Source organism: Hylobates moloch, unplaced genomic scaffold (genome assembly GCF_009828535.3).
Source record: "Hylobates moloch isolate HMO894 unplaced genomic scaffold, HMol_V3 SCAFFOLD_1, whole genome shotgun sequence".
NCBI classification, from domain to species: Eukaryota; Metazoa; Chordata; class Mammalia; order Primates; family Hylobatidae; genus Hylobates; species Hylobates moloch.
Genome location: NW_026652276.1, coordinates 86237160 through 86262499, shown reverse-complemented (window position 1 = coordinate 86262499; position 25340 = coordinate 86237160). Strand labels below are relative to the sequence as shown.

The following is a 25340-nucleotide window of genomic DNA, read 5'->3' as shown; positions in this document are numbered from 1 at the left end:
CAACTTGTTTCTAACCTACAGACTGTCTTTCTTCAGTCCTGGGCGTAGGCTGAACTAACTTTGGGAAAAACTTAGTTTACAGCTTATAGTTTTAACAAAGATGGTAACAGCCCTTCCCAAAGCAGACCTCCCTCTTGCCTGGGGACTAGATTGCCTTTGTAAGACTAACAGCCATGAAAGATTAGAAACTATGGTTAAGGAGTCATTCTGACCCTCCCTAAACTGCTCCTAAGATCAGTGCTTGAGATATTTTGCAGACCTTGCACTTGACGGATCAGCTGGTACCACCTAGATCAATAAACTGACTCCTCTGACCTTGTGGCCCTCCACCCAGGAACTGACTTAGTGCAAGAAGACAACTCCAGCTCCTTGTGATTTCATCCCTGACCAATCAGCACTCCTGGCTCAGGGGCTTCCCCCAACCTACCAAAATGTCCTTAAAAAATCTGCTCCACGAATGCTCCGGAGTCTGATTTGAGTAATAATAAAACTCTGGTCTCCTGCACAGCTGGCTTTGCGCGAATTACTCTTGGAATTCCCTTGTCTTGATGAATCGACTCTGTCTAGGCAGCGGGCAAGGTGAACCCCTTGGGCGGTTACATTAGCTAGCAGCGTGACTAGGACTAGTGGGGAAAATAATCAGCTGACATAGTATGGATTAGACCAGATCGCTCACCTAAGCATTCTTTTCAAATCAAGAAACACTTAAACATCGGTTATATTCAGGCACTATGCTAGGCACTAGAGTACAAAAGTGAGTAACTGATGGTCCCATTTCCCAAGCACTGAACTGATCTGGGATAATCGGTGGGAAGGAAATCCAGGACTGGCACCCAATTCAACCAGATTATTCCTTTTCTGGGTAACATGTTGCATTTCTAGATAAATGATTAGGGTTTGAAAAAAAATGATAAAAATATTGGTTTGATTTGTCAAACTAAAGAAAAAACTGAGGCATACTTAATATAACCAGTCTCATGATGTTGCCCAGTCACAAGTAAGTTTTTATTTATTTAATTTTTTTTTTTTTTTGAGATGGAGTCTCGCTCTGTCGCCCAGGCTGGAGTTCAGTGGCGCCATCTCAGCTCACTGTAACCTCCGCCTCCCGGGTTCAAGTGATTCTCCTGCCTCAGCTTCCTGAGTAGTTGGGATTACAGGCGTTCGCCACCACGCCCGGCTAATTTTTGTATTTTTAGTAGAGATAGGGTTTCACCATATTGGTTAGGCTGGTCTCGAACTCTTGACCTTGTGATTTGCCCACCTCAGCCTCCCAAAGTGCTGAGATTACAGGCGCGAGCCACTGCGCCCGCCTGGCCACAAGAAAGTTTTTAAAGGAAAAGAAGAGGCGGTTTCCAAGTTGTTTACCAATAATTTACATAAAAACAACAAACTATTGATTGCCTATAGATTGTTCTTCGTATCACGAATTCCAGGAACATGAAGATATGGTTGGGTAGTCAGTCATGAACAAAATGCCTTTAAACAATCGCCCCTGAGCATGAGTGTGGGGGTGCAACTTATGTCCCATACTCGAGGTCTCTCTGGGCCTGATAAATTTTGCATACCTCACATTGCTCAAATGCTCTGAACTATTTTTCTTTTCTCAATTACAACTTCTTTTTTCTGGTTGCTCATTAGATTCAACTGGGGGGAGCTTTTAAACCGTGGTTCTCAAACTTTAATGTGCATCAGAACTACCCCAAGGGCTTGTTAAATCTGGGTAGCTCAGCCCCAGCCCCAGAGTCTATGAATCAGGTCACTGGAGTACAGTTTCCATCAAGTTCTCAGGTGATGCTCATGCTGCGGGCTCCGGTGACTACACTTTTAGAGCCAGTTTTAAAATACAAAGGCTTGTAGATCCCACGTCCAGACTGATTCATTGGACTTGGGGATGGAAATCTGGCATTCCACCCCTTCCCGCCCCCTCCCCCCAATTTTAATGTGTCCAAGGGTGAGAATCATTGCTCCTCTGTGGACTATGCATGGTTCCCTGAAGTTACTGAGTTGGGGATTTAATAAATATATGCATTCCTCTGGGTCAACTACAGGAATTCTGCGGTATTTAAGGACATTAAATGAGTGACTTAATACTTTAAAAAAATACCACTGCGTTTTTGGTTCACACTAATTTTCTTCCTTCTTTTGGAAAGGCATTTCCGTCCATCTCCTGGATATTTTCCAATACCACGATAGAAAGGTTATTAGTACAGCACCCAGGGGTCTTCGGAGCAAAGCTCTTAAAGAAGTGGGGTCCATCTGAGCCCCAACTCTGCCTTCCTTAGGTCCCCTTGGGCTTGTCTAGCCCTAGTAGTTCCAACAAGTGAGCTGGGCATGCTCAGTGGGCAGGGTCGTTTTTTTTTTTTTGGGTGGCGGGGGGTTGCAAGTGGGAAGCCTGCGCCGGGGCTCTCCGCCTCCCCCCACCTGTATGAGGCTGGGTCTGGGGAACCTGTGCTCAGCATTCCACCCCCTGGAGCTTGGGCTTGGTCTTCCCTGCGGGTCCCTGCGCTGACATTCAGGCGGGGAGCCAGGAGGCCTGGCGCGCCTCCAGAGCCCGCCGGGGGAGCCGGGCGAGGGTTCTGGGCTCTGACGGCGGGGTCGCAGGGTCGCCCGCCTCCTGGACACGTCTGTAGGCCTAGGGAAGCCTGCCGGCCGGGAGGTACAGAGTAGGAGAAGCCAGATCCCGGGGCGGACAACGAGAAGTCATCAGGTAAGCCAGCCCCGCCAGCGTGCCGGCGGACGAGTGTCTCCTCTCCCGCAGGCAGATGGCCGGGGCGGCCCGCATGGGCGAGGGCACAGGAAATCGGACACCGCCAGCGTCTTCCCCAGCCTGGCCTAGCTCAGGCTTTCCAGTCCGCCAGCCCGCTGGCAAGGCGGGGCGGAGGTCTGGAGTCCGGCACCGCCGAGGCACAAAGCAGGAACTGCAGCCAGGGGCGAGGGCCCTTGCGTGAGGCGCTGCGCGACCCCACCCGGCGGCAGGACCCGCGTCCCCGTCTAGTCACGTTCATTGGGCCGCGGAGACCTCCTCGCTCGCCGCCCGCTGTTCGCAGCGCTTTTACCTCCCACACCCGCGCCAACCCCGGCCCCGGTTCCCGCCCGCACTTCCGCGTTTCCCCGTTGGGCCGGAGGAGCCTGGGCCCGAGGTATCAGGGCAGGCGGTGGCGGCCTCGCCGCCCTGGCCAGCCCTCCGGGAGGGAGCAGGCGCGGGAGCGGGAGGAGGAAGTCGGGAAGAGGGAAGGCGGGGGCGCGGCCCGCCAGGCGCTCGAGTTACACCCGCCCAGCCCGCCTCGCTGCGAGCACCCGGGCCGAGGCTCTGATTCTGGGGGGAGGCCGACTCCACCCTGGCTGGAGGAACTGGGTGCTCCTTCCCGCTGGCCCCTCGCGCGTGAGGATCTATCTCAGGTGTGTGCTTCCTGGGAGACCCCTTCCCCCGCCCCTAGGATTCTAGCGGGGAGTGGTCCCTTTCTGACCCGGGCGAGTGTTCTGGGACTCCAGTCTTGCGGTAGGTGGTGGCGGGAAATGGGAAAGATTTAGAATTTCTTCCCACTAGCAGAAGATGGATTCGCTCTTCTCTAGGGTTTTGTTGTTTATATTTTGGAGGCGGCATTTGTAAAATAGTAAAGTGGCAGGACTTTTGGGGCGAGGGTTGGTACCCCATTGAAAGTTCATGCAAACTTTTAGCTTGTAGATGCGGCTAGTCTGATAAGGATTGTTGCTCCCTTCCGAAGCAAGAGTGAGAACGAGTCTGGAGGAGGGCTGAGGCTTCTTTGAGAAACTCAGCTGCTGGCGTGTGACCGTCCTAGGAGGAAATGGAAGGTGCACACTGATAACTTAAAACAGCCTCCACTCCCTATGTAGTAACTTCTACCAGCAAAAATAGATTTGCAAAGAGTGCTTTGGCAGGAAGGTGTAGCTGGGTGAATGAAGTGCTGCTCTTAGCAGATGGTCTCTAGTCTGGCTTCCACCTTGTGCAGTGGAATATTCACTCCCAGAAGAGTTCCAGAGTAATTTACAAACACAAATTCTTGCAAAGTGTTAGTGACATGGGCAACCCAAATCACACAACACATTATAAATATCATAGGAGGCAGCTATAGAAATAGCAGCTAGTCAACTTATACTTGTATAAATAGGTGAGGGAAGGAAGTTAGTAAGTGACAGGGAGTCTTTATTGCTAAAACAAAACTGTTAGTATTTTGCATGTGTTCCAAGTTTAAAGAGATGTGAAGTTTCTTTTTGGCGTGTGGAGGGTGCTGGCAGCTGTCACACTGGGCCCAGGCACTTCTTGGTAGCTACTGACCACTCTAGTCCCAGTCCTACAGTTCTTGCTGGCCACCACATGACATCTGGATGCCATTGCCCAATGGAGACCGTGTGCAGCCTGGGGAACCTTGTGATGTGGATGTTGAAACCCCCCTCTGTTTCTCACAGGGGTGTTATGTCAAATTACAACACTCCCTTGACTTTTACAAATCAACTCGTCAAATAATACAGCAATATCTTAATGAATAAATGGATAAATACGGGGTTTTGGGTTTGAGAACCAACACTGGATTCATTGCAACAGTCCATTCTCATAGTTTATAGAGTCACTTTATTTTATAAAGAAATTCTAAGCAGCATTAGAGCTCTGCCTCCTTCTATCTCCCTCGTGATTCATTCAAAGATTCAATGGCTTGGTTCAGGAATTGACAAAAGGGCCACAGTGTTACCAATTGTTAGTGAGTGTTACCACCCCCTTTTAGTTTTTTTTGTAACTATTTAATCTCATTGTAGATATTTTAAAATATTTGATGATTATTGTGCATAACTCGTTGGCAAACTATTATAACTCTGAACTTATCCTGTTTGGTTGTTTTCTTTCATCTCTAGCATGTAAGTTCTATGAGAGTAGCAGGGCTTGTTCTGTCTTGCATACTTTCAAAACTCTAATGCCTGGAGTGGTGACTAGCTTGTAATACACCCTCAATAAATGTTTTCTCAATGAGTGACCTCCAATGCCTGGAGGGGTGACTAGCTTGTAATACACCCTCAATAAATGTTTTCTCAATGAGCGACTGAACTGTGGAACAAACTCCAGCTGAGGGTAGTTGCGGAGCGGGGAGCCAAAGACTTTGGCCTTAGGTCATCTTTTAAAACTCAGCCTCAATTGTCTCATTGGCAAAATATGGATAATAAATGCTGTGACGTGTGTAAAATTGCTAGCAATGTACCTGGCAAGTAGTAGACTTCAAAAGACTAGCTTCCATCCTATATTTTTCCTTCTTATACTCAAGTAGGAAAATATGGGCAAAGAATATAGTTAGCTTGAAAATTTGGGCAAAGAATTCTTGCATGTTGTGCATGAATTATCTGTACATTTTTTTCGGTTAGTTTAGTGTGTTGGGATGGGGAGAGGAGAGGCGAGTTAGTGGTAGCCATGGTTATTAGAGAAGGGAAGCAATTTTCAGATCAGTATCTAATTTCTCAGTTTTAGTTTTTGAATGTGATGATGTTTCTGTTTAGGTTTTCCAAAGCTTGATTCTTTCTGTTTGTCAACACCTGGACTCATGGGGGCTATCCTAAGTGCAGAAACAACACTTCAGAAAGAGGACTAGAAATCAAATATATGAACACTAGTCTTCTTAAATGAAATTTTCTGTATTCTTGTGCAGCATTATATTGTGTAATAAGTGCTAAATAAAAAAATAGTTATCCTCTTTTGAGAAGCTTACAGTTGTTTAACAAGGTAAAACATAGATGGAAAACAATTGGAGACCAACATAAGACCTTGTACCATCATTTTTCCAGTGGTAGGATGTTGGCCAGAACTGATGTGATTATGAAGGAAAAGGTTAATATTGGCTCAAGTGGTTGGAGACAGCTTCCTGGTGAAGAGAATGCCCCTTCAGTAACAGAGAGACTTAACATTTCCTGAAGACTATGGAAAAGATCACCTTTGTTTTAGGAATGTTTGCTATTGTGTACTTCATTGTACGAAAAAGCCAACATAATCGTGTACTTTCAAAAATGATCTTTCTGTTGAAAATTATATGGGAAATCTTCAGTAAAATTTTGCATATGCAAGAAATGAATACTTGTCACTATGGCTGAAGTTTAAAGCTCAGGATTGGCGTTAAAATGGTAACTCTTCATTCTTGTCCACCTTTAACACACTTGCTTAAAAATGTGTCAGATAGGCCAGGTGCAATGGATCACACCTGTAATCCCAGGACTTTGCTTTGGAGGCCAAGGTAGGTGGATCGCTTGAGCCCAGGAGTTTGAGACCAGCTTGGACAACATGGAAACCTCATCTTTACAAAAAATACAAAAATTAACGAGGCATGGTGGCACGTGCCTGTAGTCCCAGCTTCTCAGGAGGCCAAAACATGAGAATTGCTTGAGGCTGTCTCAGAAAAAAAAAAAAAAAAAAAAAAAAAAAAAAAAAAAGCGAGCCAGGCAGGCACAGTGGCTCACACCTGTAAATCCCAACACTTTGGGCTGGGAGGCCAAGGCAGGCAGATCACCTGAGGTCAGGAATTGGAGACCAGCCTGGCCAACATGGCAAAACCCTTTCTCTACTAAAAATACAAAAATTAGCCGGGCATGATCGTGGGCACCTGTAATCCCAGCAGGAGAATTGCTTGAACCCAGGAGGCAGAGGTTGAAGTGAGTCAAGATTGTGCCATTGCACTCCAGCCTGGGTGACAGAAGGAGACTCTGTCTCAAAAAATAAAATAAAAATAAAAAAATAAAAAATAAAAATAAATAAATAAAAGTGTCAGATGGCCTGCCAGTTACTCTATTCAGTTTTGACAATGGGATATATTTTATATATTTTTTACTTGGAGTATAAGGAGAAAATTATTAGTCATCAGGGTTGAGACCCCTTTCAACCCGCTAAATTCAAAATTGTTACTTGGGAGATAGAGAAGAACTGAATGGAACTAAACTAAGAAGATATTATTAAGTAAGTTTTAGTTGCTCATCAAAATACTTAAATAATTCCATCATGTCTTAAGACTTTTGAGATAAGAAGAAAATTTGGAAGTGGTATGTTAGGGGAAGAGGAAACTAATAAAGTGTGTTTTACTTTTCTTTGTTTTAGAATTGTTGACATGATGCATGAAAGAAATGTATGAGGAAGATCAAACTCAACTCCAAGTGAGAAAGACAAGGGCCAATGTGACTGCAAGTCAGGAAATCTCTAACAATTTTAGAATAGACTTCTTCCTGTAATATATGACCAGGGAGTGATCTCAGGAACATTTAAGAAAAAGAAAGGAAGAGATGTTGATGGTTTGAATACCTGAGGATGTTTAGATAGTGATTGTGGTCAGAATGTATCCAGAATTCTAATTTGTGTCCTGATGTGAATGTGACCATGTTGGTTTGTTTGTTTGTTTTTGTTTTCCCTTTGGCTTGTGTTCTGGGATTTGATCTCTCGTTAGAGGCTCTTACTAGTTCTTTGAGTTGTGTATTTCTTTCTATATCATTTCTGTGCTCTTATTTCCTATTTTTCAGTAGAGAATTTTATGTTCTTTCAAAACCAGATTTCTGATTCATGCAGCAAAAACATGATTGCTTCGGTTCAATTAGTTCACAAAATTAGTGGGAAAAATTGGTTAATAGATGTCTCTTCTTCTCAAGTACAAATGTATTGTGACATATTGTGATATAGTAAGAAAGATACTTGTCCCCAGTTCTGACTAAAGAACTTTTAAGACCCTTCGAATCTCTGGAATGAGGAGTGTCTTTTTCTACACTGCTGAGATGACAGGTGACTCTTGGTAGAAGCCTAGATAGCTTCAGGATGGGGATGGGAGCTGGTGCCAGAGGAACCAACTACGTAATTAGAGGGTTCGAATTTCAGCTTCACTCCAGACCTATGGGGAGAGGAGAGGGGCTGGAAATCCAGTCAGTCACCAGTGGACAATAATTTAATCAATCATGCCCACATCATGGAGCCTTCATAAAAACCTTAAATTTTGGAAAGCTTCTGAGTTGGTGAATACATGGAAGTGCTGGAAGGAAGGCATGCCCAGAGAGGGCACCCCTTCTCGCATTTCTTGCCCTGTGTACTTCTTCATCTGGCTGTTGATTTGTGTCTTTTTTAATACCTTTTGTAATAAACTGGTATATGTAAGTAGGCCTGTTGTGGTGGCTCACACCTGTAAGCCCAGTACTTTGGGAGGCCAAGACAGGAGGATAACTTGAGCTCAGGTGTTTGAGATCAGCCTGGGCCATGTGGAGAGACCCCGTCTCTACAAAAAATTAAAAAACAAACAAACAAACAAAAAAACAACTAGCCAGGTGTGGTGGTCCATGCTTGTAGTCCTCGCTACTCTGGAGGCTGAGGCAAGAGGATCTCTTGGGGCCAGGAGGTAAAGGCTGCAGTGAGCTGCGTTAGTGCCACTACACTCCAGCCTGAGTGACAGAGTGAGACCTTGTCTCAAAAAAAAAAAAAAAAAAAGAACAAAAAAAAGTAAGTAAAGTTCTGTTAGCCATTATAGCAAATTATCAAATCTAAGGATGGGGTTGTAGGAACCCCTGATTTGTAGCTAAGTCTAACAGAAGTGTGGATATCCCGGGGCCCACTATTTTTGACTGGCATCTGAAGTGGAGGGCAGTCTCATAGGACTGAGCCCTTACCCTGTGGCGTCTGCACAAACTCTGGGCAGTTAGTGTGAGATTGAGTTAAATGGTAAAACATTCAGTTGGTGTCCCTAGATAGTTTCTTGGTGTGGAAAACCCATACATTTGGTGTCAGAAGTATTGTGACTAGAGGAATAATTTTTCTTTACATATGTATTGACAAAACTTAAAGACATTATTTGGGGACATCTTTTAATTTTTCAGGCAAAATGAAAGATTACTTATGTACTGTATTTTTGACAGTGAGATACTGTCAAAATCTGGGTACTTTAGAACAATGATTGTTTGATTTAGATTTTTCAAGCCTTGTATTTTTTGAATACTAATATGTCCTCTGTGGAATCTCATATTTGATTGTCCACATATATCCTTCTATAAAAGGGTTTAATATAGTGGGAACAACAAACCTGACAAGCTATGACAGAGAGACTGTTTTCTGAAATCAAGATTTCTAGAAGCTGCTACTGTCAAATGAGATAACCTCTGAGTATTACTTGGTGACAATGGGGTGACATGCTTAGAATACTTTGCTACTTGTATCTGCTGATGACCACCAAGGCCAAGTAGAAACTTTAGATAGCCATATACATATGTGGAACAAAATTTTATGTTCAAGGTAAACTTATTAGGAAAAACTTTGGTCAAGATTTCAAGAAAACATAAAATAAGCTTCTAAGCGTACTTCAAAAGTGATGAAAATAATACAGTTCAGAGTACTAGGTTCTCAAAAGTTGTTTTCCTTTAATTTGAACTGAATGAAAGAAAGGATATTGGCTAAGTGTTGACTCATGCCTGTAATCCCAGCACTTTGGGAGGCCAAGGTAGGAGGATCACTTGAGCCCAGGAGTTTGAGACCAGCCTGGGCAACATGTGAGACCCTGCCTCTACAAAAAATAAAAAATAAGCTGCGTCTGGTGGTGCATGCCTCCTACTTAGGAGGCTGAGGCGGGAGGATCCTTTGAGCCCAGGAGGCCGAGGCTGCAGTGAGCCATGATTGCATTACTGCACTCCAGCTTGGGCAACAGAGCAAGACCCTGTCTCAAAAAAAAAAAAAAAATAATAATAATAATAAAAAGAAAAGATGTTTTATTTCATTGTGGTAATGCCCAAACTGCTTTGATCATGTCACTCTCTCTGCTCCACGCTTCCATGGATTACTCTGCCCTATTTGATCACGTTCTAAATATTTGTCTTGGAATTAACTCAGAGATTCCTTCATTCTCACCCTAATATTAAGGCGCTGTCCTTATCTTCTCTGTGATCCAGTCACATTGGACTAATTGGAATTCCCTAAATATATATTATTCCTACTGCTGTCCCTATTCTGATGTTTTTCCTTCTATTTCACTTTTTGAAATCCTAACAAACCTTGAGTGCCCTGACCCCTGGCTACTAGTTTTATGACATTTTCCCTCACAGCCCCAGTCAGAAATGTCTTGTATATTTTCTAAACCCTTTAGCTACTCTTTTTATGCTACTCATAATTCCCTTATAGATGCTTGTCTCCTGTAATTATTTGCACACATGCATAATTTTCTTTCCTATGGAAGATCATGCTGGATCTTACACAGTTTTATAGACCTCACATGCCTAATCCAAGTGCCTTTCATGTGGGTGACACCTAGTAAGTAGTTGTTCATTAATGGTTGCCCAATAATTCAGTTATCCCTAATTCAAGCAATAAGTGATGAGTGTGCTGGGTGTGATTGGATGCCAGATACCACACAGGCAGGTGTATTTCAGGTAATCTATTCAACTGGATACTTTAAGCTTTATCTTTTTTTAGGCATCTCCCTTCCTACATATTTGGCAGTTTTAATCTTTTTATTTTTATTTCAAAATTTTTTTCCCTCTCTTAAGGTGCTGAGAGGTTTAATATCTTAAGGATATTTAGGAGAGGGAAGGGGCGAAGTGACATTATAAAAGGAATCCTTGAAGAAAATCAGTGGAGGAATCTACAAATAAGGAGGCCACTTAATGTCCACTGAGGACTCAGCACCTCTGTCAGGACACCAGGGCTTCCTTCTCTTCACCAATTTCTCCCTTCCCCCTACTTACCCACCTAATCCAATCTCTTAAGAAAGAATCTGGAAAATGAATTCATAAAAAGATGACATAAAAATTACCTTGTCCCCCTTATCAAAGGTGTTGGATTCTATGGGGACAATGCATTGGGGACCATTTATGTGGGCTAGGTCAAAGGTGGGCAGTGCCTACTTCTGAGCATTCCTGCAGCCACATTATAGCCAGTCAAGTGTGGCTTTGGTCAGTGTCTGGACCTTTCACTTTTTTCCTCTGTCAAATAATGTGGCTGGACTGGATGAATTTGAAGTCCATGGAGAGCATGAAATGTTTATTTCTCTTGTCCTGCCTAAAAGGAAGCCAGTCATGGCCACTGGGTTCTGTTTGCCTCTGGACCCTGGCCTAGATTTTCCTTTTATTGCCTGGAGTTTGGGGTTTCCTTGCTCTCAGCCTCTCCAGGTATAGCATTCACATCTAGAGGCTGCCACATTCCTTTTATCTCTCTTCAGGATTATGCTCATAGGACCTATCATAACAAGTATATAACAAGTATATTTTCACTTTTTTCTTTCATTATGTTTGCTAGTATTAACCCCTTTTCCCCATCGCCACCCACCATTAAGTAGCTGGGATACTTATCTAAAAAATATAGATTCCGCAGGGGGCAGTGGCTCATGCCTGTAATCCCAGCACTTTGGGAGGCCGAGGCAGGTGGATTGCTTGAGGTCAGGGATTTGAGACCAGCCTGGCCAACATGGCAAAACCCTGTCTCTACTAAAAATACCAAAATAAGCTAGGCGTGGTGGTGGGTGCCTGTATTCCTAGCTACTCGGGAGGTTGAGGCATGAGAATTGCTTGAACCTGGGAGGTGGAGGTTACAGTGAGCCGAGACCACGCCATTGCACTCCAGCCTGGGCAACAGAACAAGACTGTCTCAAAAACAAATACACACACACACACACACACACGCACACTAACATAATTTTATTTATTATTATTTTTAAAGACAGAGTCTTGCTCTGCTGCCCAGGCAGGAGTGCAGTGGCACATTTATAGCTCACTGCAGCTTTGAACTCCTACCTCACGTGATTCTTCTGCCTCAACCTCCTGAGTACCTAGAATGACAGGTGTGTGCCACCATGCCTGGCTAATTTAAAAAAAAATTCTTAGAGACAGTGTCTCACTATGTTGCCCAGGCTGGTCTTGAACTCCTGGCCTCAAGTGATACTTCTGCCTTTGCCTCAGAAGTGCTGGGATTACAGGCATGAGCCCCTGTGCCTGGCCAGATTCACAGAATTTTAAAATAGGAAGGAATTTAGCAATTTAACCTAATGTGGTCTTTTTCTTATTAATAATAAACAGCAATGACAAGTATTTATTAAGCAGTTGCCATTTTCTAGGCACTGTGCTGAGTACTTTGTGCACATTTTTAAATGTATCAACAGTGAACCCTGTCATATCAGGGAGCAAACAGGCACAGAGAAGTTAAGGGACTTAAAGCCATGCATGTAGCTATTTTCTGGTATGGCAGAAACTCCCTTAAAAACTGTTTTAAAAACAATGGAATCGAGAGATAATCCTATTCCTATTTCTGTAATATATTTCCTGACTTTTGCAACATTGTATTCCACTGCCCAACTCATTGAACTTTGCCATTTAACACTTACACTTCCTAATGCTTTACCTTGTAGTTCACCAGTTTTCACCAATGATGCTGAACTTGTTTAAATAGTTGCATACATAGCACAGCATGCCTATAATGACATTGCCTATTATTTGACTTGTAGGAATCCACGATGTTAAAATTTTCTTAGTCTTAATAGATGTAGAAGCAATGTGCAACTTGGTATCAGTCTTCTTTTCTACTCCTATACTTGGGTTTCTGATGGTTATTGTGAAAACGAAAATGATTGTGTGTATTGGAGATGTATAAAAATGTATGTTCTCCAGCCTTAGTCATGAGAGAGTTATTTTACCTTTTTCTACACAATACCTTTTCTATTTCTTGCTGTAGATTTTTTCAAACTTTCAGCATTTTCTTTGAGTCTTTTATGTCACCCAGGCATTTCTTTATTAAAAGATGATGGTTAGTGGTTAGGGTAGGCTCAACTGTCATAACTGAAAGGCCTGAAAATAGATACAAGCTCAAGCACAAGTTTAATTTCTGCTTATATCATGGTCTTTGTTGGTGGATCACTTTCCTCTCAATGATTCAGGCACTCTGGATTCTTCCATTTTATGACTCAGCAATTCCTTAGGGCTTTCTTTTCAACTACAGCCAGCCAGTGGATGGTGAAAGGGAAAGGCAGGAAGCATATCTACTTTCTAAACACACAATCTTATTTTTTTTGAGATGAGTCTTGCTCTGTTGCCCAGGTTGGAGTGCAGTGGCACGATCTCAGCTCACTGCAACCTCTGCCTCCTGGGCTCGAGTGATTCTCCTGCCTCAGCCTCCCGAGTAGCTGGGATTATAGGCATGTGCCACCATGCCTGGCTAATTTTTGTATTTTTAGTAGAGATGGGGTTTTGCCGTGTTGACCAGGCTGGTCTTGAACTCCTGACCTCAGACAATCTGCCCGCCTCAACCTCTCCAAGTGCTGGGATTACAGGTGTGAGCCACTGTGCCTGGCCTTAAACACATAATCTTGAAATGAATGCATTAGTTCTGCTCATATACCATTGGCTGGAAGTCTGTTGTGTAGTGATACTTAGCTGAAAGGGAGATTGGCACATGTAGTCTAGCTGCAAGTCCAGGAAGAAGAGAATATGCATTTTTGATGACGACTTAGCTGTCCCCTTCACAGTGTCCTTGCTTTTTTTTTTTTTTTAAGATGGAGTCTGGCTCTGGCACCCAGGCTGGAATGCAGTGGCACGATCTTGGCTCACTGCAACCTCTGCCTCCTGGGTTTAAGCCTCAGCCTCCAGAGTAGCTGGGATTACAGGTACGTGCCACCACGCCTGGCTAATTTTTATATTTTTAGTAGAGACGAGGTTTCACCATGTTGGCCAGGTCGAACTTGTGATTTGCCTGCCTTGGTCTCCCGAAGTGCTGGGATCACAGGCATGAGCCACAGCACCCGGCCTTTGCCTTCTATTATTCTGAGAGAATTGAAATAACATGTCCAATCTTAATATTTTTCTCCTTTCCACATCATTTTTATATCTGAATCCATCAACCCCTCGTTAATTCTTGACCTAGAGGTGGTTATCCAAAGTTGATGCTTTCCCCTGTACTCTGGATCCCCCATTCCCTTCAGATGCCTTATTCTATGAAATTTTTCTGTGCTTACCTGCATGTATTTATTTGTTTGTTTGTGTTGGAGATGCTGAGATGCATTTCAAACATTTACAAGAATGCTCAAGATTCTCCCATTACAAAAACAAACAAGACCAATAACAAACATTGCCCCTGTGCACCATTCTGCCCTCTTGCTACCTGCTCTCTTTCTCCTTTCCTTTAAGCTGTTCTTCCTTAAAGTACTTTTTGTGCATTATTTTTCTACTTCTTCACCTTCCATTCCCTCCACAACTGTTGGAATCTGTCTTCGATCTCAGATGAATCTCTCTCTGTCTTTCTTTTTTTTTTCCTGAGACAGGGTCTTATCCTGTCACAGGCTGGATTGCAGTAGGACAGTCATAGTTCATGGCAGCCTCGAACTCCAGGGCTCAAGCGATCCTCCTACGTCAGCCTCCTGAGTGGCTGGGACCCCAGGTTCAGGCCATCATACCTGATTGATTTTTACTTTTTTTTTATAGAAATGGAGCCTTGCCATGTGGCCCAGGCTGGTCTTAAACTCTTGGGCTTGAGCGATTCTCCCTCCTTAGCCTCCCAAAGTGCCGGGATTACAGGTGTGAGCCTGGCCCAAATCTGTTCTTGTTATGATTATGAGTGTCCTCTTGACCGACAAATCAATGAGATTTTATTACTTGAAATTTCCATGATTCTTCTCATTCTCTTTTCTGTGAAACTGAGTTTTCACTAGGCTGCTGTGACATCTTCTCTTGTATTACTCCTTATGGATTTCTTTGCAGGTTCTTTGCCTTGATATTGGAATTCCCAGGATCTGTCTTTAGTTCACTCTCTTTTCTCTGTTGATGCTTTTTGCACCAAGTTCATCAATATCCCTGATTTCAGTCAATCCCAAATCAGCATTCTTAGGCAGACTTATTCGCTGAACTCAGGCATTTCCACTTGCATGTCCCACAGTTGGGTCAGGACCCATAATTTCTTCCTTCTTTCCCATGCTATTCTTTCCTTTTTGACAAATGCCATCCTCTTTTCTCTCACTGCCTACATCATCCATCCATTTGTTTTTTAGGTCTATCAATCACCTAATATGTGTCAGCAATTTTTTCCCTTTTTTTTTTTTTTTTTTTTTTTGACTCTTGCTCTGTTGCCCAGGCTGGAGTGCAGTGGCACGATCTTGGCTCATTGCAACCTCCGCCTCCCAGGTACAAGCAATTCTCTGCCTCAGCCTCCCAAGTAGCTGGGATTACAAGCACCTGCCACCATGCCCGGCTAATTGTTTTGTATTTTTAGTAGAGACGGGGTTCCGCCATCTTGGCCAGGCTGGTCTTGAGCTCCTGACCTAGTGATCCACCACCTTGGCCTCCCAAAGTGCTGGGATGGGATTACAGGCGTGAGCCACCGCACCCGGCCTATGTCAGGAATTTTTCTACAAATAAGATTATAGTGGTATACAAAACAAACACAGTTTCTGTTCTTGTAGAATTACGTTTTAGTGGGGAACAAAGAAATAATAATGCTTAAATAAAGGAGAGACATGAGAAGATAAGAGTTGTATGCATATTTTGGATTTGAATCATTTGGGAAGGCCTCTCTGAGGACTTGACATTTAAGCTGAGTCGTGAATGACTGGAAGGAGCTTGCCATGCAAAGTTGAGGAGCAGAGCAGTCCAGGTAGAGGCAGCTGGCCCCAAAACACTAATAGCAATCCTTATCTGACAGACATCAGAAGGCAAATAAATCTGGAACTTAGTGGGTAAGAGTGAAAGGTGTCTGTATTGGTGTCCTGTGGCTGCTGTAACAAATGACCACAAACTTGGTGGCTTAAAACAACAGAAATTTAGTCTTTTATCATTCAGGAGGCTGGAAATCTGAAGTCAGTTTCACTGTGCCAAAATTAAGGAGTTAGCAGGATGTGCTCCCTTCTGAGGAGTGAATATGGTCCTTAACTCCTTCACGTTCTGGTGGCTTCTGGCATTCCTTGGCTGTGGCTGCATCACTCCAGTCTTTACTTCTGTGGTCACATCATTGCATTCTCATCTGTATCAAATCACCCTGTCTTCTTCTTACAAAGATGTAAAGTGATTACATTTAGGGTTCCCCCTGGTAATTCAGAATAACCGTTCCCTCTTAAGGTCTTAATTTAATCACATTGGTGAATTTTTTTTTCCTTATAACATTCACAGGTTCCAGGGATTCAGATGAGGATATGTTGTGGGCGTCATTATTTAACCTACTGCAGTGAAGGGCTGGATCCTATAGGTCTTTATAATCCAAGGTGAGATGTTTAGATTTCATTCTAGGGTGCTAGAAACCATTAGAGGATTATATGCAGGCAAGAGAAACTGTGTGGTTTTGCTATAAAATAGTCTTTCTTAATTTCTTCTCACTGTACCTTTCCAAGAAGAAAAATCAAATTAAAATTAATTAATTAAAAACTTAATTTCTCCCCAACAAGAGAGTACTGCTTAAATGCTAAGAAGATTTTGTTGGGTAGAGCTGAAGTTTGGAGGGCCACAAACAATTGTGATATGCAATATTTTTTCACCTGCCAAGAAGCAACTGTGGGTGATATTGCTCTCATTGAGAATACATGCTATCAAAGACTATGCTGGCTGCTACAAGTAAACAGAATATGGGAAGTGGGGGTTAGTTAGTCTATTTTGGTTGCCTAACTGAGAACTTATTATTGAATGGACAACCATTGTATTAAAGATAGAATAAAGTGGGCTGGGCATGGTGGCTTATGCCTGTAATCCCAGCACTTTGGGAGGCTGAGGTGGGTGAATCACATGAGGCCAGGAGTTTGAGACCAGCCTGGCCAATATGGCGAAACTCCATCTCTACTAAATATAAAAAAAAAAAGGAAAAAAAAGAAAAAAAAGAAAAAAAAAAGCTGGGCATGGTGGCACATGCCTGTAATCCCAGCTACTAGGGAGGCTGAGGCAGGAGCCTTGAACCTGGGAGGTGGAGGTTGCAGTGAGCCAAGATTGTGCCACTGCACTCCAGCCTGGGTGACAGAGTGAGACTCTGTCTCAAAGAGAAAAAGCATAGAAAGCAGTGGATAGATTCAGGGTATATTTTTGAGATAGAATTAGTTGGGTGAACTTGGCTGCTAGATTGTTTGGAGGAAACGAAGAAGAATAAAACAAAGGCTTGCATTTTCTATTTGAGAGCTGTTCCACTTACTGAGAAGGGGAGAGCTGGGAGAGAGGCAGACCTGACGGAAGATAGAAAGTGTTCTGCTTTGGCTAAGTTTGAAGTGATTATTAGATATTCCTTTGGAGATGTCAGACAATTGGGTGAATGGGGTTTGGAGATTCTGAGAGGGGTTTGGCTGAGGATACAGACTTAGGAATTATTTGCATATAGGTTATATTTGATACTGGATGGAGTTACCTACAGAGAATGTAGATAGAGAGAAGCAGGCCATTGAGCAACTATTATATAGAAGAGAAGGAGGAGTTGCCAGTGGGATAGGAAGGAAAGCAGAAGAGCATGGTGTCTCTGAGGCTAAGAGTTCAAAACATATTAAAAAAGAGATGGTTCTACTATGTTAATTATAGAGATCACATTTGGTGAAATAAGGTAGTTTGTGATTTTGACAATTTGACATATAGTTTAAGGAGAGGCTGAGACAAAGCTTATTGGATTGAATTGTGGAAGTAGAGACAGTGCTTACAGACAACTCTTTCAAGAAGTTTCATTATGAAGGAAAGCAGAGAAGTGGGAAAGTTTTTGGAAGAGGACATTGGTCAAGGGAGGGTTTGTTAGAACTAGAGGATAATACAGTGGATTTCTATGCTGACAAAATGATTAAGTAGAGAAGAGGAGCTGATGAAGGTAGGAGAGAGTGATGGGTAATTGTACGAGTAAAATTTCTGAAGAACCAGGAAGGAAGGGGATCTAGTGTACAAATAGAATGATTGGTTTTTACTTGAAACAGGCACATTTTATTAGTAAAAGGAAGGACTGCAGAGAGAATGAGTACAGAGGTGGATAAGTCATCATTTGGGTGGTGGGAAGATGAAATTTTTACCTAGTTGCATCTACTTTCCCAGTGAAGCGTGATGATATTGGGATGTGGAGGGGTGAAACAGGTTTGGAAAAAGAGATTTGAAATGGCTATTTTGAAACATCCTGGGGAAATGTAATAGGATTGTGGGTCAGTGTGGATTGCACGTTAATGATTTGCAGCTATGAATTTAAATTGAGGCCAGTTGTGGTTGCGTGTTTTTTTCCCAGTCAGTTTCTTCAGCTGTTTGGGTGGAGATGTGAAACAGGCAGATAGTTGGGTTTAACTGGTTTGGGGATTTGCCAAGTAAGAATGAAGCATGAAGAGAGGAGCAAGGGAGTTAAGGGTGCTTGGAAGGGAGAAATTACAGTGATGGACCTAATTTAATTCTCAGCTAGACAGCAGGAGAAGTGACTGATAGTGAAGCAAATAGTAGGGTCAATGGACTGAAGGGCCAGATAATGCCAATATGGTGGAATGGAAATTCCAGATTACAATAGATAAACTGAAGAAAGAGAAGGTGGTGTTTACAGTATGGGGTACTTGAGGCTGGAGTCTGCGGAGTTGATATAAATAGTGGGGATGCCCAAATCAGAGGTTATGATAATGAGGTAGGGTCAAAGCAAAGGTCATCAGAGGTGAGGTGGTTGAGGAATTGGAGGCTTCATGTGGTTGTAGAAAACAGCAATGATGGCCGGGCCTGTAATCCCAGCACTTTGGGAGGCTGAGGTGGGTGGATCACCTGAGGTCAGGAGTTCGAGACCAGCCTGGCTAACATGGCAAAACCCTGTCTGTACTAAAAATACAAAAATTAGCTGGGCATGATGGCACATGCCTGTAATCCCAGCTACTTGGGAGGCTGAGGCAGGAGAATCGCTTGAACCTGGGAGGTGGAGGTTGCAGTGAGCTGAGATCACGCCACTTCACTGCAGCCTGGGTGACAGAGCGAGACTCTGTCTCAAAAACAAAAAACAAAAAAGAAAACTGCAATGATGAAGACAGATGAGTTTGGAAAGGGAAATAGGTGTGAAGGTCATCAGCAAATAAGGGGAAATAGCAGTAGTTGGGTAGATGACAGCGAGAAGGGATAATGGGTGGTAAAGTCTAATGGCATAAACTTCAGACAGGTAAGACTTTTGAAAGAGGATAGAAGAGAAATTGGAAGTTGAGCTGGAGAGACACTTAATCCACCTCTAGGTTAGGGGATCTTGGGGTTATGAACAGAGTCGTTACTCAAAGTGTTTGACAACTGATATGAAATGGTAACCAGCTGATGTTGGTCTTCCATCAGGAGCAGGGTTCTGGGGGCCTTTTGTGACACTAGATATTAACTCTTTAATCTCTTGATCATAGCTAGTTGTGAACTGGTTGAGAGGTATTTTGATACTTTAGCAAATGCCATAGCCATCCTTGTTTATACTGGCTGAAACTAGACTTAAGTATGAGAATATAGGGTCATGTGTGGTGTCTCAGGCCTGTAATCTCAGTGCGTTGGTAGGCCAAATGGGAGGATTACTTGAGGCCAGGAGTTCTAGACCAGCCAGGGCAACATAGTGAGACCCTATCTCTACGAAAAAAAAAAAAGTGATAATATAACCAAGCTTCTCTTTATATGATATTGGGAAAACAGTGTTATTAGGGTTCAACCTCTGAAATTCAGGTTAAATCTTACTTTCTTTGTGTTTTCAAGGTTTAGTTTGGTGAAAGGAACACTCAGAGAAGAGAATATAATGCAGTTTGCTGGGGATAGAGTTTAAGTACCAGAGGGCAGAGTGGGAGGGAGGGAGGCCTGGGAAGGTGAGAGATGGGGAAGATTGGTCTTCTGGTGATGACTGAGGAAAAGAGGGCTGTGGAGTATGCTAGGGTTAGTCCTGGTGATGTCTTGGGGGAAATTGGGTAGGGACCATGTGGCAGCTCCTGTTGCTTAGTGGCCAGGGGTGAGCAAAAGCCTTCTTAGTGTGTCTGTAGCCTAGGTCATCTCCTGAAGACGTAGTGGCCAGTTGGAGTATAAAGGCCTCCTTGGGGACCAGCTGCCCTTCAGTGGCCAATAGCATGAGGTGCTCTTAGGGCCTCTTCTCAGCCATGATGGTGGTGTAACCCCTGGGGGAGAGGGAGGGGTCTTCTGTTTGAAGGACTAAGGACTGCCGTTCCCAGGGAACACTCATCTTAGCAACTCTCCCTCCAAAATGGATTTGGACTTTGTGCTGTCCCCTCTGTAATGACTATCGTTGTCTTAGTATGGACTCTCAGGAGTTGCATCCAGTCTCCTGACTGCCCTGAATCCAGTCTTCTGATTTCCTTACTCCCAGATTCATGTTCTTTTAGTTTATCTCTCAAGACTGCTCTGGAAAATTAGGAATGAGAGAATGGTCTTTTAAGTTCAAACATGGTTCTATCTAATTCTACTAGGAATGTTGTGAAGATGAATGTAACACATCTAAATTGACTAGCACAGTCCTTATAACACAGTATGTAGCCAAAGCATATGCTTAAAAGCCTTCTTGACAATCCTTTGTCTAATGACAAAGTCCAAATTCCTTTGACTCGTATATAAAATTTCCAGTGATTTTTCTGCCTTGCTCTATTGAGTTTCATTGCCTCCTTACTTAGGATTACTCATTCCACCCTATGCCCTAGTCAGTCCACACCCTCTTGTTCTTGAAAATGATGTGTTGTTTTATATCATTATGTCTTTGCTCATAGTCACTCTGGAAATAGTAAACCTTCACCGTTAAAGTTACATATTGCCTTCCCTAGAAACCTCCCCTGATGCTTCCTGCCTTCTCTTTCCTTCAGGGGTAAGTAATCCCTTAGCCTCTTGTCCTTATTTTTATCATTTGTATTTGTGTTAGAATGCTCCTCTCTAAGCTATTAGTTTTTTAAAGGCAGAAACCAGTAAGTGATTCATCTTTGTTTACCCATGGTCTAATACAGTAGGCGCCCACAAATGTTTGTTGAGTAAATGAAAACTCACTGCATATTTGAGTTTCCATATTGCCTTTGGTGAAATCTAAATTACATATTTTTTACTTCTTTTTTTTTTAACAGTGCAGGAAATTTTTCTGATGAAGTAGTAGATGAGTGCAGAAAAAAACTGATGTCCATTTAGTTATTTAGGATGGGAAACAGACTTCATCCTGTGTTCTTTTCCTTCTACTGAGTGACTTTTACTGCTTGATTTATCCAGTGATTTTGCTCACCATTGCCATTGTTTTTTGGTGAATTGTAATCATTAACGTTTTCAGTGGTACACCAAAGAAATGCAAACAAATGTGATTTTCTGGTTGTTTAATTGGGCATTTTCTAGTGCCCACTTACAATTGTAGGATTGGGGTATGGAGCCTACTAGAATATTGGTGAAAAGTCTAGTCCTTTAGGTCTCTTCAAATGTTGGTCTTCTTGGGCTAGGTGCGGTGGCTCGCATCTATAACCCTAACACTTTGGGAGGCCTGAGGTGGGCAGATCACCTGAGGTCAGGAGTTTGAGACCAGTCAGTCTGGCCAATATGGCAAAACCTTGTCTCTACAAAAATACAAAAATTAGTTGCGTGTGGTGGCGCACGACTGTAATCCCAGCTTCTTGGGAGGCTGAGGTGGGAGAATTGCTTGAACTTGGAAGGTGGAGGTTGCAGAGATGATGCCACTGCGCTCCAGCCTGGGCAATGGAGTGCGACTCTGTCTCAAAAAAAAAAAAAAAAAAAAAAAAAAGTTGGTCTTCTTTATCCTACATGAACTAATTAATTCTGTATTCCAAAGAATTAAGCTAATGCAAATCAGATGGCAGCAGAATGAATCAAGTAAGAGTGGGAAGGGCAAATGTGAAATGAGGGGGCAGGAGTGAATCACTCTTTAGTGTAGATGGATAGGGAATGCTGGAAAGGGGAGGGTGAAGGTGGGTTGGGGACTGTGGGAGAGTCTGAGCAATAAGGAGATGGCGTAGCATGGGTAAAGGTGGTTTGGGCGACACAGTGGTTAGCATGCTCTGTGGTTAGCATGCTCTGTGGTTAGCATGCTCTGCATGAGTGACCAAGCAAGGCCCATCTGGGCACTTGAGATGGGGTCACTGACCCTCGTTCCCCAGTTCTCATTGTAAGGTTAAACAAAGATGCAGTGTATACTTTTATATTTTGAGATTAGGGTATCATTCTAGAAGGCACACATTCTTGAGAAATAGCTTGATTTCTTTAAAAAAAATTGACTCATAGACTGTTTCCATGGCATTTTAATTTTTTATTAGTATTTTTTCCTAAGGTACTTAGATGGTGTCCAGAGTTTGTGATAGAGCCAGAAAGCAACTCCCCACCTTCTCTGAAATAAAAATAAATACCAAGAAGTACTATTCTAAATAGAGGACCAGAAACTACTCATATAGGTCAAAGTTGTCCCAATGACTTGGGTTAACTCAGGCCACAAACCTTTGCTCAGGCTTCTTACAGGGCATTTTTTTTTTTTTTTTTTGAGACGGAGCCTCGCTGTGTCACCCAGGCTGGAGTGCAGTGGCGCGATCTCGGCTTACTGCAAGCTCTGCCTCCCGGGTTCACGCCATTCTCCCGCCTCAGCCTCTCCGAGTAGCTGGGACTACAGGCGCCCGCCACCACGCCCGGCTAATATTTTGTATTTTTAGTAGAGACGGGGTTTCACCGTGGTCTCGATCTCCTGACCTCGTGGTCCGCCCGCCTCAGCCTCCCAAAGTGTTGGGATTACAAGCGTGAGCCACTGCGCCCGGCCCTTACAGGGAATATTTTTAATCTGCCAATTGACAGACTACTAGAGATAGAGGTTATGAACATTGGACTCCATGTGATTAGAGCCTGACCTGAAGTGAAAATCCCCTTGCCTCCTTCTGACCTCTGTAACAGGTAACCTGTGACTCGGAAATAGATCTGCATTAGATGCTGGGCTTCATATGGATTTATTTTTGATAGAACACTCTGAAATAAGAGTGTCCATTCTATTTGAGTGAATGTTTATTTGGGGGAAAGATGCTAGAGATATGCCAGAAGAGGCTGCCTGCCTGTCTTTTCAGGGAAACAATGGGATTTATTTCCCCAACCTGTGAGTGTTAAGTGTACTTGGTTGTTCAGAACAAAGTGCTGGTTAGGCCAAAGCACGGTTGTGGCCCGATGGAAATTGGTTGGTTGCTTTTGCTCTCTCGTAACAATAGTCTTCTATATCCCAATTCCACGTGCAAATGTGGACAATGTGTGAAAAGGCCAGAGCTTATTGTAGATGCTCAGTAATGTTATGTATTAGCAGTGGGAGTTGTTGGATAGCAGATGTGTTTTTATGCTTTACGTACATTACCGCGAATTCTCAGTATAACCTGTGACAAAGGAGATTTTATAAATGAGGAAGCTAAAGCTCATAGTCACACAGCTAGTAAGTGGCTAAGTTGGAATTCACCCAGGGCTGTCTGTGTCTTCTGTCTCCTACACTGGCTGCCTCCTGCACTGAATTTTCTCCTGGGTGTCATTGGTGTCATTTGAATATGCCAAGGACAGCAGCCTATGACTAGCAGGTCCCTGGCTGTGCCTATAGGAGTAGCTGTGTTCCTGCAGGCAAGTACTAAATTATCACAGGGTGGGGAGAGAGAGGGAATGTTGGCCCCCATTTTAGGGTGGTCTGTCTCTTCTCTGCGCATCTGTGGACTTCCTTTAGGGCCTGGCACAGTGGAGGGGCCCCCTGGGTGTATTAACTAAAGAGATTCTGTAGTTATGGAGTTGAAATTTGGGAAACACCCAATTCCAGGAAGGTTGATCAGCTTTGCAGTTTCTGGTTTGATTTGTTGTTGGGATTTCCAGTGTTGCATTAAAACTGCAAATCCCCGAGGGGCTGTAATGTGCAATAACTAAAAATGTAGGGCAAGTTTAGGTGCAGCTTAACTCAAGCTTAAATGGTTATTGTGTCCCATGCTCAAGGCAAATTCATTTTAGTTAGGGTGGAGATTTTTTTAGAATGAGGTAGATAATTCTGTGACATTTTCCAGTTCTTACTCAAAGATTCCTAATAAATTGTAAAGGCAAACTATTCTTTTTCTTTTTCTATATGGGTCTTTTACTGTAGTTCATTAAAGATAAGAAAAGTTGTATAACAGGAAAATCACTCAAGTAGTGGTCAGATGATATGGGATTTGGTCAAATGTCAGCTATCCATCTGCATGGTGCTCTTTGGAATTCTTTTTTTTCAGATCTCTTTCTCTTATATGCATGCACACATATATTCCACATTTTTTTCTAATTACAAGAATAATTCATGCTTATTTTAGACGTCTAGAAAATAATGCACACAAGGAAGAAAATAAAAATGATTCATAATACTACCATTCAAAGATGAGATTTTTAACATTTTGGGGTATATTCTTCTAGCCTTCACTTGTGAGTGTGTATGTGTGTGTATGCACATATACTTTAAAACAGAAATATATATATATATGTATACACACACGGAGAGATACTGTTTTATTTACTTTTGTTCCCTTCATAATTAATGTTCTACTTGTCCGTTACCCCATCTCTATCCAGAGTGTACTTAACCCAGAAAGGATTAATTCCTACAAGGTAAAGAAATTCTAGAATGTCTAACTTATTTAAGGGTACCATTTTTTTTTTAGACTTTTCTTTATTATGATTCTTTTCAGTATGAAAGTGTTGCTTTTTCAAGTCAGAGTGGGTTAAGGGGATGTTGATGGCAGTCATTTGGCATGGTGAGTGACTTACCCCTACTGTCCAGTTTAGGTGGGAAAAATGGCAGAAGGCCTTGGAGTGCCAAAGGCAAAGGTTATGGGTCCAGCAGTGCCATGAAAAACGGAATATAGGCTGGGCGCGGTGGCTCACGCCTGTAATCCCAGCACTTTGGGAGGCTAAGGTGGGCAGATCACGAGGTCAGGAGATCCAGACCATCCTGGCCAACATGGTGAAACCTACTAAAAACGACTAAAAATACAAAAATTAGCTGGGCGTGGTGGCGCATGCCTGTAATCCCAGCTATTCAGGAGCCTGATGCAGTAGAATCGCTTGAACCAGGGAGTCAGAGGTTGCAGTTAACTGAGATCATGCCACTGCATTCCAGCCTGGTGACAGAGCAAGACTCCGTCTCAAAAAAAAAAAAAAAAAAAGAAAGAAAAAGGGAATATGTAGACGATCTCAATCTTTTATGTGAGGACACTGAAGTCCAGGGAAGTCTGATGGCTTTGTTTAGGCTGAGACTATCGTAGGGTAGACTGACACCTCAGGTTGCTGACTGCCCATTCTGTGATCTCTGCAGAGCACTTGGCTGCCACATAAAATAATCTGAAAAACACACCATGTTGCTGGCAGCTGGCAGACGAATGACGGAAGGAGTAAACTCAAGTGCACTAGGTGAGGTCAGGCCTGAAGGTCATTGGATTGATACTGAACCTGGCGTTTTGACATGAATCCTATTAGAA

The 25340-nt window shown here is 43.0% G+C and overlaps 1 protein-coding gene across 4 annotated transcripts in view; it reads left to right on the top strand.

The window, feature by feature from the left end:
- The window catches only part of GPD2 (glycerol-3-phosphate dehydrogenase 2), a 165790-nt gene that overhangs the window by 15729 nt on the left and 124721 nt on the right, over positions 1–25340 (top strand). For 2 of the 4 annotated variants that reach the window (XM_032755671.2, XM_032755668.2), the window contains exon 1: positions 2377–2707. The exons of 1 other annotated variant lie outside the window; for it this stretch is intronic. The gene's annotated coding sequence lies outside the window, so the exon portion shown is untranslated. Of the gene's footprint in view, positions 1–2376; positions 2708–2978; positions 3400–25340 lie in introns of those variants that run through there. One more of the 4 variants, XM_032755667.2, reaches the window with a different exon arrangement.